A 17,543-nucleotide genomic window follows, 5' to 3' on the forward strand; every position below is an offset into this window, starting at 1 on the left:
TGGATTGCTGAGAAAGGACAATAGAAGTTCTCTAAAGAGAAAGTGAGCAGGTGAAATTGTAGCAACCTAACAACTTTTGAAGTTGAAGAGAAGGTGTGCTCTAGAGGAAGGAGAAGAGGTTCTACTACAGAGAACCAAGAGAATGACAACTTCCAACAAGCAGAGTTGGGTAGAAGTTGTTGCAAGCAGTTCCATAGTGAGTGCGGGTAGAATTGCCTAGAGAGAGAAAAATGAGGCTTGTTGTAGCTCACAAGTGAACAAGGAGAGTTCACAAAGAGAAGGAGGAGGTACAGTGGCTATGAATAGTCATGTGATGGGTTCAAAGGAAAGTCATGATCATAGAAGATAGGATGTCGAAACAACTGGCAAAAAGAGAATGAGTGATGAAGAAAAGGAGCAGGAGATAGCTGAGATGAAGGAGGTGCTTAGTCAAATGAAGAATCTGTTAATTTCTAGTAGCATTGGACATGGAATGAGCCTCAAAATTTGCAGGGAGGCTTGGACACATGTATTCCACCATACCCAGAAATCGTTTTGGGAAATTCCCCTTGGAGACAATTTTATTAAAATAATTGATTATTTTTAATGGGTGCCTAAGTCTAAACTTAGGAAATTAAAATAATTAAAGGGTATAAATCAAACTGTGGGTGAAACTTCTAGAAGAAGACAAGGATCAAGCCAAAATGATCTGAGCCATTGATTAGAATCTAATGTGGGCCATTGGTTCTCAACTGGAGGATTATGAGAGGAGGCTTGATGGGCATTTGGAAATTACATCGAGTAAGATATCAAAGATCGAATTTCTGAAGAGAGCAACACAACAGTTGCTAGAGAGAGATTCAAAGTGATTTTTTGCAGTGTGGGGCAGGGATAGTTATGGTTGGAGAGTTTCCCGATCTGGGAATACATCGCAGAGGAGGCAGAGAGAGATCCAGAAGAGGTAGCGTAGAGGCCACGCTGGGCAACAAACACTCACGCAGAGGAAACACAAAGCTTCAAAGGGAGTTTGAATTCCAACCACGAGAGAAGAATTTCAATGTGGGACGCTAGGCTGTGAGACCGAAAGGCTTGAAGTTCGAACCTCCTGACAACAAGATATCTGGGAAGAGGTGACACATATCCCCAGAGAGGCTGACACATAACTATGTAGGCTGACGCAGTAGCTGCGCAGAGCCACCGTGGCACTAGCCATCTAGGGCTCAGATCAATGTCAGATCCCTAGTGATAGTGTGAGGTATTTCTCACTAATATTATACCGGTCAGATTCTTTGTATTGGATAGCAAGCAAGGCATCCAAAGATTGTATTCAGAAAACCACTGTTTAGTAATACAAACCCTCAACCGCTGGACTGATTTTCCCACACTCGGTTTTTTCGGGGACATTTGTCCAAAAATAATTGTGTAGATGTGTGATGATTATTTCTCTCTTGTGTTGTATTTAGTTTCCGAAGTTTTTATTTGTGTAGGTTGCAGTGTATTTAATTCGATATTTTCCGTATCACAACACTAGTAAATTGTTTAATAGAATTAACATCAGTTGTTGCAGTAGGAATCAGGTAATCGATTTTTCACAAAAGAAACTACAGAAACAGATGAAGCAGTTGCAAAAGAAATTGAGAAATGGAATTTATGTTGGAAAACCAATCCAATGGTTAGTCAAGAAATTGCATGCAAGAAACTAGAGAAAGTGGACGAGGCATTTGATTAGAAAATGGTTGAGGATGCTCAGAGAATCTGAATCTGAGGAAGAGGTCAAGTGCATTTGTGCACCAGAACAAGGATCAATCCTAGGAGAGGATGATAGCAATGAAGACACTGATATGAGACCTTTCGAGAATCTCACAAAATGTTTGGACAATTAATAGGTGATGGCCGAAATGTTGATAGAAGAAAAGGGCCAGATTAATTTTAATTTTAACCATTGGAGTATGAATGCAAGAGTTTTTACAGATGAAGGTCATAAAATTATTTTGTTCTATGTAGAGAAGAAGAACAGTCACTGGATATTTCTGAACAAGTTGAGAAAAATGTTAGAAAATTATATATTACAGAGCAATGGAACACATAAAATATGCAGAAATATAAACACAAAAAACACACAAAACAAGAGAGACACAGATATACGTGGTTCACCCAGTTTGGGCTATGTCCACCCCGAACATCCAGTCCTTCCTTTCTATTATCCAACAAAATGAAGAGACACAACCTACAGCAAATCCGCTGTAATATCCTCTGTTTTCTCTCACAGTCTCACCTCTCTATTTCTCGCTCACAGAATACACATCTATATCTCAGCCTCCAATACAATGCCCTCATACAAAGAAAGGGGTTGCCTTCTAGGGAAAAAAACCCTAAACTAAGCATAATTTCTATTGTCAGATCATATGCCTAATGAACGGCCCAAATTGACTAGAAATTACTATACTTTTACAAGGCAATTTTACATTTGTTTTTAGCTTCGGGGGCGCTGCCCCCGAGCCCTTGGACCCCCCAGTCGGGGGGGATCGGTCCCCCCGGACCCTTGCGGGGGGGACAAGTCCCCCCCGCACCCCCCCGCATGGAGGGGTGTACAAACTTCCTGGGGTATACATCCGGCTGAAACAAAGACCTCTGAACAATCATGCTCCACACACAACAAAAAAGACAAAATTGTCTTTGGAATTTAGTCAAAATGAAGATATGGAGGAACAACCCGAGAATCAAAAGCACATGTGTGTAGATACTAAGGATGATGAGGAGAAAGTTGTTACTATGGAAGAGGCAAATTTGATGGGAAAATTGAGAGTTTTAGTGCTGCATGAGGAAAGGGTAGTGGAGGCAACAAAGGAGACTTCAAGGTCTCATATTTTTAAAATTGACAAATTGTTTGTGTTTGCAGGTAATGAAGATGTGCAGGAACCAGTGAGATGGCTTGGAAATACTTCAATTAATGAAGTACAAGAACCATTGGAAGAGGACCTACAAGACTATAGAGAAGTAAGCATGGAAAAAATTGCAGCTGAATTGAGTTTTTAGAAGACTGGTTGGAGAAATCGAGGACAATAGATTGTAGTAGTCCAATTAAGGACGAGGTTAATTTTTCCATGGAGGAAATGCAACGACAAATGGACAACAATGATAGCGAGTTCCAGTAGAAAATACAAGGCATTATGAGGGAAAATCCAAGCAATTGGTATATGATATGTTAGTGGAGGACAATAGCAAAGTTCAACAAGGAAACACCAAATTCTAGCAAGTAACCATTGATTTCTGCCATCAAGGTTTTGAGGGAGAAATTTTGTGGCATCAAGGTTCTGTGGCTTTGTTTTGGTAGCGAAGGGCTAATATGTGATAATGCATGCCTATTCAAGGAATTTCTAGGGACAATGAGGGTAAACAAGTGAAGTCTAGGCAACAAACAACCCTGAAACCCTACTTCATTCATGCAACACATCTTGAAGGAGTCCTTCTGTGGCAGAGAAATTGTTTAAAAGGATGAATCTTTTGTAGCAAAGTTTCCCGAGGCCCAATCTGAGGAAACTATCATCATGGAGGTGTCTTTTCTATGGAAATGAGGGACTTACTAGGTAGCGAAACATTACCTAAGGCAGTGGTAATCTTGGAGGTGTCATTTATGTGGTAGTGAGGCACTAACTGGGCAGCGAAACCCTACCTGAGGAAACAACCATCTTGGAAGTAGAAGCGAGGCCTTAAATGGGCAGTGACATTTGCTAAGGGATATTACAATATCTCTTGGGGACTGTAGTGGCATCATATCATTTCCCCAACCTTTATTGTGACAACAAATACCATCTGAGGGATCTCCTAGGCCTCAATTGGTGGCAACGAGAGGTTTTTAGCAACCTAGAAATTAAGTTGATGGTGGTAGTAGGCAGTGAGAACGCAATTGAGGAGCGAAGAAGTGAGAGATTTCAGGCAATCAACAAGGCCATAACTGGATGTAAGGTCAGAATAATGGTATAGAGACAACAAAGAATGTTGGCATAATTAGAGTTTGATTGTGGAGTTAAACTACAATGTATTTTGGATGGATCATGTACTTGTAACCTACTATTGAGTTGGCTTATTTGTATAAGTTTATTAGTGTAATCAAATACTTGTCTACCCTATTTGTTCATTTAATATTATTTATGTTTGCAAAAGCTAAAGGAATACTATGATACTAGCTAGAATAAAAAAATTGTGATGTGCTCTTTTCAACCCTAAGGGTAATTTTCCAAGCGACACTACAATTGTATTAGAGCTGGCTCTCCTACCAACCTGGAGGGTTTATTCAAAAAATATTGCAACATGAATTAGTTCCCCCTTGGGAAATGAGTACACAAAGTTTTGGCAAAAATTCAAAGATCATAATAAGAACCTAACAAAAAGGATAGGATAGGCTAGAGCATGGGTGAAGGTACAACTAGTTTATTTACATGACTAGCACCTTCTAACAAGGATCAAATGGATGCCCACATAAATCAAGCAAGGGAGGCCAAAATTAAATAGATAGGTTCCAAAACCTCTGAACAACCAATAATCGCATGCCTATCTTCTTGTCTAATCCCAATAGATCCCAGTAGCAAAGAGTTGATGCCTATCGTCAACAATCAACTTTGGGGGCCTTCTGTAGAAGACCGTAGCATGATCCAATCTCATTCAAAATAGTTGCAAGAAATTCAAGAGGGTTCTTTGGTAGGACACTCGATCCATCTTGATAATGGGTTATATCAGATATCTGAAATATCTTTTATTCAAGACATGGGTCCCGTTCAAATGTTGCCAAATGAGTTTCAACAAAGTTTTTAGGAGCCTAATGATCTTGAAATTGTGGGAAGTATAAAGGAGGCTCAATCGTTTACTCACCGGCAAGCAAAGAAAGACAAAAGTGCTTCTATAGGCATCAAGAAGGGAAAACTCGTTGATGATGTGCTTGGAGAAGAGGATGATTCCTAGGGATAGAGAAAAAGGCCTAAAAGGGTGCAGATTAAGGTGAATGTGGATTCAACTAATTTCTATGAAGTTCACCCTCTTTCTGTCAGTGCTAACGTCTATGACGATGAACCAACTAATGGGACAAATCCTAGCAAATTGGTCTTAAAATTTGAATACTTGCTAAAGCTCATGTTGTTTGTGTTGGGATTGATGGTGTGCAAGGAGGCAATGATAATTTTTTTTCTTATAAACTTGTTTCCAAAAGACATTGGGATGGAGCTTCCTCCTCAAATATATAAACTGCCCACAAGTGTCAATTTGGCATATGATGAGAAAAGAACACAAATTCCATTTAAATGGGTTCAACACTTGGCAGGCATTGACTTTTTCCCGAAGCTCCTCCACTGTTTGTCGATAACATATCTGGAAACATTGAAGTTGCAAAAGGTGCACCTAATTTAGCAATTCTGAATATATATAGAGAACAACATCATGTACAAACCATTTTGCAGCGGATTCTTGCTCGATAGAAGTCTCAAATGGATCTTAAGGAGAAACTTGACTCATTATCAAAGCTTAGGTTGCCACCTTCAATATTCAAAAATGTACCATGGGCAATGTATAACTAAAAATGCATTTTGCATAGCCGATCTTCAGTGGAAGTTGGACATACATATTTCAGTAACTTTTGTTGCTGGAGAAGAGCCATGGACTGATACATCACTTTTTTTGGATGCAGAGGGCGGCTCTCTAAAAGTAGAATTAGAGAGTACAAGGGAAGATGGGGGAGCTCCCATTAGGAACACATGCTTCCACCATGCTAATGAAAGAATCTGATTTTGAGAATTTAGACCCTCTCACTTTCATTTCAAAAAGTTTCGCTCTCGAAAGGGGGACATATGAATAATATAAATGATTTATTTATGGTAGCTTGGATGTTGGAGACAATTTAAGTGAAGATTTTGGGGAAGATTTCGCTGTGGCAATGCAAACTTATCTTGATTAATTTGAATTAGCACGAACAAAACTGGAAGAAGATTTTGTAGTAGATGTTAGATGGGTATTAAAGTTGGAAAGGCCTGGGAGGATTTTGCAGTGAGAGAATTTTGTCTAATATATAGGAGAGAAAATGATCATTGTCAAAATATAGTTGATATGGAAGTAGAAGGTTTTCATAAAATAACTTCCTATCATGATTGTCTATATATATTGGTAAATTTTCGACTAGGATTGAGGCATAGCAAACTTTGTTTCCTGTGCTATTTTCTAATGGAAATCTAATAAAGCAAGGGGATATGAAGGATGAAAAACACTACGCTGATTGGGAACATCCTATGAAGAATCCTTGCTATCTATTTGCCTCGGTTCCTCACCCATTAGTCAGTAGAAACAATACATTGATTACATGATTAGGATGCCAAGTTTCACTTCGCATTTGAGCTCATATCGATGATATATCAAAGACTACTCATGCCTTGTATTCTCTCAAGGTGGCCATGAAATGGGATGAGGATGCATTTGGTCTAGAATATGATCTTCATATATTTAACATTGTGACAATACCTGATTTTAACATGGGAATGATGGAGAACAAGAGCCTTAATATTTTTAATTAAAGGCTTGTTTTAGCATCACCACAAACTACAACGGATGCAAACTATGCTGCTATCTTGGGTGTTATTGGTCATGAGTACTTAAATGGACTGGTAATAGAGTAACATGTTGTGATTAGTTTCCTTTAAGTTTAAATGAAGGATTTACAGTTGTTGAATTGAGACTTCTGTGATCCATAATAGTTATAAGAATAGCTTCGGCGTAAATCACATATAGAAAGACCTTTGTTGACGCGTTTCGAGCCAGCAAGTGTGGCTCATCGTCAAGACAAGTTGAAGAAAACAGATCCAGCTTTGCATGTTAAATAGTCAGAGCAAGGCCTCCAACAACTATCTAGATTAATGGTTAGCTTTGACAGGATTTACAGTTTTTAGAGATTTGTTTGACATGGGCAGTTGTGTTGTTAAGTGAATTGCAAATGTGGTGAAGCTTCGTAATTATCAATTTCCTCAAGATGCTAGTCCCATGGCTCACCTTGTGCATCCCCATTCATATATTAAGATGACCAATTTATATACTGTAATAGTGTATGAGAAGGGCGCAAAAGTTGTCAACATGTACAATACCATGTTAGGGAAATAGGGGTTTTGTAAGGGAATGGATCTTTATTTTTAGAGACATGATGGGCATGTTGTAATTTGTGAAGATTTATTTTCTGCTATGCATGATACCAATAATGCAAATCTTTCGAATTTCTTGCTATGGTATTCACAAGCGGAAACCTTTGTTCTAAAAGTGCAATCATCCTACAACCCTGAGGGAAATACTTATACCCTTGAGTTTAGGCAAGAAATTCCTCCTATGCTAGGTCAATTAGTGAAAGAACTGATGTTTACACCTGTGGCTCTTGTGTTGATGGATTCCATCAGAAAGTATTTGCCTCTTTCATTAGTCTATAATGGAGAATATTTGCAGTCCTTTACTAGTGAAGGTCATTTTGTTTCAACAATAATCCTCTGTATTTAAAAGGAGGAAGAAGAGTTTGTCTTCATTGACATTCTTGAAAGGAAAATTCCCTCTCTATTACGCAATTATAGTGCTCCTGTGCATCTTGTTTCAAATATCACCGATGATGATGTGCTCAATAGTGTGAGGAGGAGTAAGGGTCATGGAATTAATAATGGAAATTTTGATTTTGATGACTTCCCTGTGTGTGGAGGTAGAAATGGAAGCACAATTGGTAGAAAGAAAGAACAAAATGAGAAGAAATTTTTTAGTCGCAGGGATTTTGGAGTGGATGAGAGCTTGCGATTTTCCATTGTTAAAGCAAGTCACATTCTAGACTTGGATTTAGATGACAATGATGATGGTGATGATGTTGCTGTTGATTCTAATTGGAAAAAGGCAAGCGATGGAAGTGTATCTAAAAGAAATGGTAGAGATTCTGATAGTGCTAGAGAAAAAGGGCGGGCCCATAATTATGATGAATATGGGTGGTTTGGAAGTCACAGAGGAAGGAATATGGATAATTTGATAGATCTTCATTCTTGAAACCAATAGGAGAGAAGAAAAATTTCAAAAACTTTGGGGAATTGGATTTGGATGATGATGATGAGGATGATATCTTTGAGTTTGAGGACAAAAAACCTTAGAAATCTAGATTATAGTTGAGAGGAGAGAAAGCTCTGATCATGGCAAGGGAGAAGAAAAATTACAGGCTATTAAATTTGTTGTAGGGTAGGAAGCAGAGGAATGAAACATGCACTAGGTTGAAGTATTCAAAGTTTGACAATGAAGCGAGGATAATATAGGAAATGTATGTTGGAGCATTCTTCAAGCATAATTGAGATCATAGTATTGATGTACCAACCCCGCAATTGCTTGAGGACAATCAATGTCGGGAAAGGGGAATTGTAATGTCCTCTTCTAACTAAATTTCCCAAGGGATGAAAAAGTGGCCTATTCAACCCCGTAGGCTATGGCCATTTGTAAAAGGGGAAACCCATTATTTGATGTTATTGGGGTAACATTGGATAATTTGGGGTAATTAGAGGAAAACTTGTGATAAAAGCCAATTTGGGGCAAAATGGAGGGAAACTTGTTAGCCCCTCAAATTAAAATTAAGAGGGAAGACACCAAAGGGAATCTATAAAAAGGAGAGAGGAGAATCATTTTACTCATCATGGATTGTGGATCTTTTTAATTTTTGAGTTGAGGCTCTTGGATGGTTTTAAGACCCCTTTCCTTTGATTGGTTTCATTGGTGAAAGATTCCACCCTAGCCAATACCTTCTCTTTAGTTTGTTTAAACATAGTTCATGAGACAACATTCATATAATTGTGGCAATAAGGTTTTTTGAGGGAGAAATTTTGTTGTATCATGGTTTTGTGGCTTTGTTTAGGTAGTGAAGGGGTAATCTATGAAAATTTAGGCCTACTCAAGGCTTTTCTAGGGACAGTGAGGGTTAGCAAGTGAAATCTGGGCAACAAATAACCCTAAAACCCTACCTGAGGCATGGAACACACCTTGAAGGAGTCCTTTTGTGGTAATGAAATTGTTTAAAAGGGTGAATATTTGGTAGCAGAGTTTCCTGAGGCCCAATTTGAGGTAATGACCATCTTGGAGGTGTCTTTTCTATGGTAGTGAGACACTTACTGGGTTGCAGAACCTTACTTAAGTAAGTGGTCACCTTGGAGGTGTCTTTTCTATGGTAGTGAGGCACTAACTGGGAAACAAAACCCTACATGAGTTAGTGACCATCTTGGAAGTAGCAGGCAGACCCTAACTGGGTAGTGACATTTCCTAAGGGATATTTCAATATCTTTGGGGCATTGTATTGATAGTAGATCATTTTGCTACGCTTGATTGTGTCAAAAAATACCATATGGGGGATTTCCTAGGCTTGGTTAGGGGTAGGGAGAGGTTGCTAGCAACCTGGTAATTAAATTGATGGTGGCAGTAGGCAGTGAGACATCACAATTGAGGTAAGGAAGAAGTGATGGATTTTGGGTAGCCAACAAGGCCATAGCTAGTTGTAAGGTCATAATAGTAGTATAGGGACATGTTGACAGTGCTGGACCAGCCAACATGTCAAGGGATCTCCCCGCTAAGAAGTCCAAACTAGACCTCAGACCATTTGGTGTAGGAGTCCCAGCAGTGGGTCGTATGGTATCACCTTGACCGTGGTTTCGCAAAAAGGTAAGTAAGATGTTCCTGTTGGTGGCAAGGGGGTGACATAGGCAACGAGTCAAGGAATGTGCATGAGCGGTTTTAACACACGGGGGTGAGGTGAGTGCACCCCTTGGAAGCCTGTGAAAGCACGAAGTTAAGAAGGGATCACACGAGCTAAGATGCATCACAAACTGGAAGGCAAGTGAGCTAGCAATCCAAAGTGATGGTTATACCAACAACACATTTCAGTAAGATTCATACATACATATACAGAAAATAGCTACACATGCATGGCTAAGCAAACATATACATATATCATTTAGAGTAAACAGGATCGTTGAAATACAATACGACATATGCATGAAACGTGCTGGCTCTGTTATATTAAGAAATATAAGTTCTACTCATACAATACAACGATGACCAACCACTAGTTTTGACAGCAGAACGTTACAGTCACTGTCGCTTGCTTCTCCAAAGAGATATACTAGCTCCGAACAATGGAGAAGCCAAGGCTCGTTACAATACTCTCCAAGCTTTCTCTAAGATACTCCTATCGGAAGCTTGGCTGACCAAAAGGCTTTATAATGAGTTAGGAGGGAATATATATAGCAAAGGGTGGGGTGGCCTAACATTCCCCTTTGTGACTGCTCACCTATCCTCATGAATCTTCATCTACTCTATGACTGTTACATCTAACTATCGACACTTGAACTTTCACTTGACAAGACATTACATACAATCTGCACATGTACCCATGTGAGACAAAATAGGATTGAGCAAAGCCATGCAAGGCATCACTATGATTCAGACAACTATGGGAAGACCAACTCTTCGACATCCTCATGATGGTCGACAGTGGGGAATTGATGCCAAGCTTGGTAGTCTGCGATGGTATTCGTGTATTCTGAGGTGACATCTTTCTGGAAACGAACTCTTGCCTCCATAGCATCCGGGGACATTGCTCGAGCTCCTCTGTCCATCTCGTCTGATAACATGCGCATCATTATCTTGAGTGCAACTGGACTAGCGACATACTGATGCATGGTGTCTGCACAGATCACCAAGTCTACGCTGGTGGCTATGCACATCAACTTGTCAAAGTACAAGATAAGTTCCAGTCTGACTTGTGTCTTTGTCTTTGCCTAGGTGAGTGTCCCAATGGACGGGATTGTGTGTGCACGCACAACAACATCCATACTCCTGAATACCTGTGCATGGGAAGCCTGTAGACTAGTGATGAGCTGCGAGAGGTCTTCATAGTTCAGGATCTGATTCCAGATATGTGCCTTCAGCTCAACCGCTCTGGGCTTCATCATCTTTGGCAAGTGCAACGAGGCTCCCTTGTATCTCATTGTTCATGTTTGCATGTCGTCAACAACAACATGCACGTTTGACAAGATATGTGCTCTCCTAGCACATCACTGCTGCCAACCGTTGAGACGAAAAACTACTTTATGCACGACGCCAAACTTGGAATACAACGCCCGCATGATTGACTCAAGGGACAATACTTCATCCAATATTTCCTTCTTCAACTCTGCTCGGGTGGATGCTATAACCAGTTCTCCTCCCTGTTTGGTCGTCTATAACTCCTTAGCCATTCGCTCATTCTCGGCTATCAGGAAGCGAACACTCAAGCTAGTGGCTTTGACATATGCTTTAGTAGCATCGGCCAATGTTGCTAGATGTTTGCGCACATCAAACACGATCACTCGTTCCTCAAACTAGACAGAAGATGTATGATCATCCAGAGTAGACACTCTGCGAGATTGCACAACTCTATATTGTGACTTGTCAAATGATATGTTGTGCATCTCTCCTTCTGGATTGTCTCCAAGGATCTTAGTGTCTCCTTGGTAGCTTGGGACTTGCTCCGCTTCCGGATCCGGTAAGCTGGTAAGTCGACCTCCTAGTGTTAAGGCATGAGGTTGATGTCTTGCTCTGACTCGTATTTCTCCATATCCGTATCCATCTGCTCAAGTGCTTGTTCAATCTCTTGAGCAAAGCCCTACTCTTGCGATTGTTCACCCTGTCTGCTTGGTGCCAGTTGTTCGAATGAGTCGACTACCTGTACGGGCATAGTTTCATTTGCCTGTACATGTTGTGCCCCTCGCTGTGCCTATTCCTGTTGCTCTTCCTTCTCCTGTCTGCACAACTCTTGTTCCTTTTGGAGTTTCTCCTTCAACTCATGCAACTCCCTCTCTGTTTCCTCCATTCTCCATTTTTCTCTCTGCCTTTACGCGTTCCTCTTATCGCGCTGTTGCCTCTTCGCCTCTATTGCCAAAGCTACTTTCTGCACAAGTGGGTCTGCTCTGAACTTGCAACTTTTTTCTGCCTCCACGCTGTCGACAATCTTCCTCTTGCCTTTATCGCGCGTCGGTATGTTTACCTCTGCCGCTGGTGCTACTGGTGCTCTCTTGGATGCTGCTTAACACTGATTCGCTAACCATTCCACAACAATGCTGACCTGTTCATTGGGCTTGGAGAAGCTGTGACAATATATCCATGGGTCTTCCTCCACCCAATGACATGCCCCGTGGATCCACTGAAACTGTACTCTCGCGCAGTGATCTTTTACAAAACAATGTGGGTCATACGGATTGAAGCTTCAGACGTCGAAAGGATATTTCTTGATCTCCTCTGCTTCGATATCTGCATGCTTGAAATTTCGTATCTCATATAACCCGATCCACAATAGAAGAGCGGGCCAAGGTGCCTTCTTCTTCTGGTGCAGCCTAGCTGACAGTCCTGCTGAGATGTGGTATGATACTTCTTGCATGACGAGCTTGTCCATGGAAAACTTTGGCAAAACATGCGGAGGCTTCTCCGCGCTGTACATTTGTATGAAGGTGCCGAATGGTGAGGCATACCAATCTGCTATGTCGATCAGTGCCTCCATTGTTGCCTTCGACATGCAAGGTGGATCCTGCTCAAATATCATCTTGTACACCGGGGTGAAAAAATGATCTGACAGTTGTGTGATGACTCCTCTAAAGCTGCATTCAGACAACATTTTACAATAAGTATTCACAGAGGTTTCCGTCGATGTCCATGCCCACTTCATGCCCGGGAGCTCCTAATGGGGACAGATTGCATCCAAGATGTAAGATTTCTTCTTGTTCACCTTTGGGTAGCTGCTGAGCTCTTGTTACCTGTTCCTTCAACCTGTGAGCCAACATGTCGAACCAATTGCATGCTTTGCCTTCACTGGCCAATTGGTCCAACGCGATCACCCAACTCTGTGGGAAGGTCTTTGTGGTCTCTTGGCCATACAAGCGACATGAAAAGATGACCAAGTATTGATACGCCGTCCGCAATATCTTCGTTTTGTAAACTTGGTTGGGTTTCATCCTGAATTTGGCTGGCTCCTTCACCCAGTTCTTCAAGATATCCCTGGAGTTGGCATTGCTACTGAGTATGATGAAGGGTGTTTCCATGGTGATCACGGGCTTCAACATATGGTACATCTGTTCGTAATCCTGTGCCCTGAAGGTAGAAATCTGCATCCCACTGACATTTCTCAATGTCATCGTCTTAGGATCAGTGTGTGAGACGATCCAATGTATCATGTCTATGCATGGGGACACGGGATACTTGTATGCAATCTGGTACAAGCCAAACTTGTGAATGTTCACATAGACTTGGCTATCTTCAAGGTATTCCCCAAATGTTTCTGCAAATACATCATTGACCTCTTGCCATTTCAGCTTGATGTCCTTGTCTACAATCAGCTTGGTGTCTTCATAGATCGGCAAACTTGTAGGCACTCGCTCAACTGCTGCTCCAATTGCACTTCTGTCAGTGTCCTTTGATGCTGCTCTCTTGGAGGCCATTGATCTTGAATTGTTTGGAGGTAGATGAACACCTGCTATATCTGGAGACATGGCAACATGCATGGAAAGAAATCTATCAGCTAAAACCAAAGCAAACTTGAGGAACAACATGCAACATACTTGGGGATTGACTGGAAAGGATTACGCATTTTTCCTGGGAGGCCAGGATATTGGTTGCCGGAACTGCGCAAAAGGCAGTGCAGACCGTTTGGAGGCTCGCTGGGTGCTGGGATTGCGTACACTGCAATCCAGACTAGCCTGCTGGGGGAAGGGATTGCGCGCGTGCTGGGTGCTGGGATTGTACAATGCACATTTTCAACTAGCAAGGGTTGCAGGCCCAGTGACTGCATTGCACAATTTTCTGGGCCAGAAGTCACTTCCTCTCAAAATTATGCAATGAAATACTGGAGGACAGTCACTGGGTAGAAATGTGCATTTTTTGGGAGGAATGCAAAGCCTTCCCTCGCAGGATTGCATAATGCTATCTTAGCGAGGTAGAGTCTGGGCCAAGGCAGCCTAGACCCGCCGACAGGTAACTGAAAGCAAATGGGGATGTGAATGCATGGCGATGCTAAGTGTAAGCAAGGGTGAACGATCGTGCATGAAAACAATGAATGCAAGATTCAGAAAACAGAACAACATGCATGTGTATGAAGCGAGTTGCCGAATCATCGACCGTTGGTGAAAAATAGTGTGATGCATGCGACAACAATGAGATGCTAACAAAAACTGAAACGGTGCTAGTACAAGATAATATGCATGTAAACGATAACAAGCGTTCATGGAAATGAAGCAGACAACACTCACACAAGCCAAAACACAAAAAGTGACAAAAATGTTGCAAAAGAGAAGTTAAGCGGACTTACCCAGAAATAACTAAGCTGGATGTGTCGAAGACTCCTGGATGTGCTGTGGGATGTCAAAGCTCCAAGATCGATGTGAAGAAGTGAGCTCTGAAGCATCGAATAAATAAGTTTGAGGCTCATGACGCGCATGCCACAAATCTAGGAAAAAGTGACACTTGGAGGAAATATTCTAAAACGATCTTTGCATGTAACCTCTAGCTGCTAAAAATAGCTCCCTAAAATCTAGGGATGCTTTTTGCATGTTTCTTTTTCTAATTCAAGAAAAAGCATGCCATGCATGTAAGTCAAGTTTTCTCGGTCCCGGGTGGAACTGGTCAACCTGATGGCAGATGCAACAACTTGCTTGCCTGAGGGAGAAATTTGCGCATTTCTGAGAAGGAGCTGGGCTGGCTGCCCAAAGGGGTTGCGCAATTTCTGGGCTGAGTAGTCCTGTTGAGTAAGATTGTGGAGTTTTCAAAAGAAAGGCTGACTGACTGGATAGCGCAATTTCTGAGCTCAGCAGGCTGCCATTCAGATTTGCGCAATTTCTGGAGGGAAGATTGGTTCCCCTCCAGAATGGCGCAATTTCTTGAGGGAGCTACTTAGCCAGCAGTTGGACCAAGTTCGAAGAAGTAGCCTGTGAGGGGAGTGAAGCAAGCTATCATTCACAGGCTGTCATGTTGCTGAAAAACCAATGAAGCTTGTGTACTTGACAATGCAAGACATGCTGCTGAGGATGGTTGGAAGGGAGGCTCCAAAATGAAGCTAAGGCAAAATTTTGGAGGGTGGTTGTAGCTACTACAATAGGACAATAGGTACTACTGGTACAATTAGTGCTAGATTGTGGATTGAAACTACAATGTGTTTTGGATGGATCATGTACTTTTAACCTAATATTGAATTGGCTTATTTTGATAAGTTGATTGTTGTAATCAAATAATTGTATACACTGTTTGTGCATTCAATATTATCTCTATTTACAAAAATTGAAGGAATACTGTGATACTAGCTAGAATACAAAATTTTTCATGTGCTCTTTTCAACCCTAAGGGTAATTTTCCCTAAGGGACACTATATACACTTCCTTGGGTTGTGAAAGTTAAGGGGGGATGAGAGTGCAGTTGGAATTGCTGCTAGATTTTAGTACCTTGGCCTAGCCATTGCTTGTTTCGATTCTAAGACCTAGTTGGCTTAGGTAGCTTTTGCCTTGGTGAATCATAACCCTAACTAGGGGGTGACCTATTGTGGAGAGAGATAGAACAATAATGTTTGTAGCTGGGTGGAATGTCTGAGGTCTATAACCAGTTGGTCATAAAATATAGGTATATTTTATGATATGTTTTTTTATGCGTAGTGTTATGTGTATTTACATGCTTAATTTTGTTATTCTATGCATGTTTATAATTCCATATGTATGTGTCATTTTGCATTATTTTTCATGTTGCTAGGATTTCATAAGTGTATTATATGAAGGGCATAAGACCATGTGGTATCAAAACTCAGACTAGGGGTTTGGGTCCATGAGAGTGTGGTGTTAGAGTAGAGTGTAATGTTAAATGAGCTCTCAAGGAAGTTGCTATTAATTGATTAATGGTACTAGAATGTTAATCATAGAAGATATGAACTAGGTTTAAGGAATTTTTAAATTGATTTGTTTTAGAGTTTGAATTGTAGTGAAAAATGTCTAGAAGTGAGTCTGGGGTCTGTTACATATATAAACTTAAACTGGCATACCCTTGAATTTTGGGAAGTGCACCTTAAATAAATTCAAGGGTGGATACATTGTAGGAAGGGAAGAGATGAAATTTATTGGTGCTAACTTCATCCCAACTATTTTAATTTTAACAAGTAATAATTTGCAATCATTATTGAAAAATCAACAAAATCATAGAAAATTAATAATCATCACTCATTTTTTATGTATCATATTTGAAAATATGAAAATACGTCTTTAATCATGATTCATGAGTTAAGGAAGGTCCCATTTTGTGTGTGTGTGTATATTTATGATGTATATAATAATAATAAAGTCTAACTTAAGGTCACAATCTCATCAATCACCAAAATGGACCCCCTCGTTTATAAAATAAGGCATCCTTTTTGTTAGTGTCAGTCTTTCCAGCCTTCCTCCAGTGATCAAATATGCTCTTACAAAGTGGTCTCAGAGTTTCCAAGTCAAATTTTGTCATTTCAAAGAGTTTTCAAGCAAAATTTGGTCACTAGGCATTAGGTCTAGGGTTTGCTTTAACTCCTTCTAAAGTTGTCCAAATGCCAATCTATGTCACTATTCAGCTGAGTCTATCATCATTCATAGGGTTTTCATTATCATGTCAGTGTCTAATGAGTCATTTTACATCTTGTTCATGCTTCAGTTGTGCCTTGGCAAGGTCATTTCCCTCTCCTAGGGTTTTGAAAGCCAATTTCTCTTGGACGGTCAAATCATCGGAAAAACTTGTTTCCTGATGTTCATACACCTTCCCCTATCCTCAAAGTACCTTATCAAACACTTCCCATCCCTTAGATCCGTCAAATTCCTCATTTTTGCACAAACCCTAGTTTCTAGCTACAACCTGGCAATTTTCTAGGTTTGGCCTGTGTTTTGCACTTTTCGACCCCTTCCCCTCACTCAATCTCTGAGATTCCACTTTCCCCTGCTTCCTAACATCTCTCCCCACTCCCAAAAATTTCCCCAAGAATTTAGAAGCCCCCTATCCCCTTCATTTCGCTCCATTTCGACAAAATCCCTTGTTTCACACATCGGGACAAGTTGCACTCAAATGATGTTTCAGAGCAATAAAAGATGAATTTTGGAAAACTGAGAGAGTTTTTTGTCCATAACATGCCAAAGAAGAAAAAACTCCTTCACTTTTTGCACAGGTGTCATGGTTTTAGAGAAATGCCAAAATTACAATCGCTGGATCCAAGGAGTTTGGCTAAGGCACAAAAAAGGAGAAAGAGGTCAAATATCCTCCGTATCTTGGCTGAGGCTTCACTCAAAGATCATGGAACTCACTAGCTCAGCCACAGCACAAATCCCAAGAAATTTTGAGAATTTTGGGTAATTTTGGCATTTTTTGGTAATTTACAGGTTTTGGCTCCTCAACGGGTCTCACCCCCGGTGAAACCCTTTGTCATGGCAACTCCTTTTCACAAAAACTCAGCATTTCCTGATTTTTTATGCAAAGTTACATATTCCCATGGATGGAATTGAGTTTTTATG

At 40.7% G+C, this 17,543-nt stretch overlaps 2 pseudogenes; both read left to right on the forward strand.

Annotated features, from left to right (window-relative positions):
- Window positions 1–4,743: 4,743 nt before the first annotated feature.
- Window positions 4,744–5,546, forward strand: LOC149158946 (THO complex subunit 5B pseudogene; annotated as a pseudogene).
- A 427-nt stretch (window positions 5,547–5,973) lies between these two features.
- LOC149158947 (puromycin-sensitive aminopeptidase pseudogene) lies at window positions 5,974–8,022 on the forward strand (annotated as a pseudogene).
- The last annotated feature ends 9,521 nt before the right edge of the window (window positions 8,023–17,543 follow it).

This window comes from Pinus tabuliformis, chromosome 5_2 (assembly GCF_031772625.1).
Source record: "Pinus tabuliformis cultivar Carrire ecotype Pingquan chromosome 5_2, CPIR1, whole genome shotgun sequence".
Taxonomy (NCBI): domain Eukaryota; kingdom Viridiplantae; phylum Streptophyta; class Pinopsida; order Pinales; family Pinaceae; genus Pinus; species Pinus tabuliformis.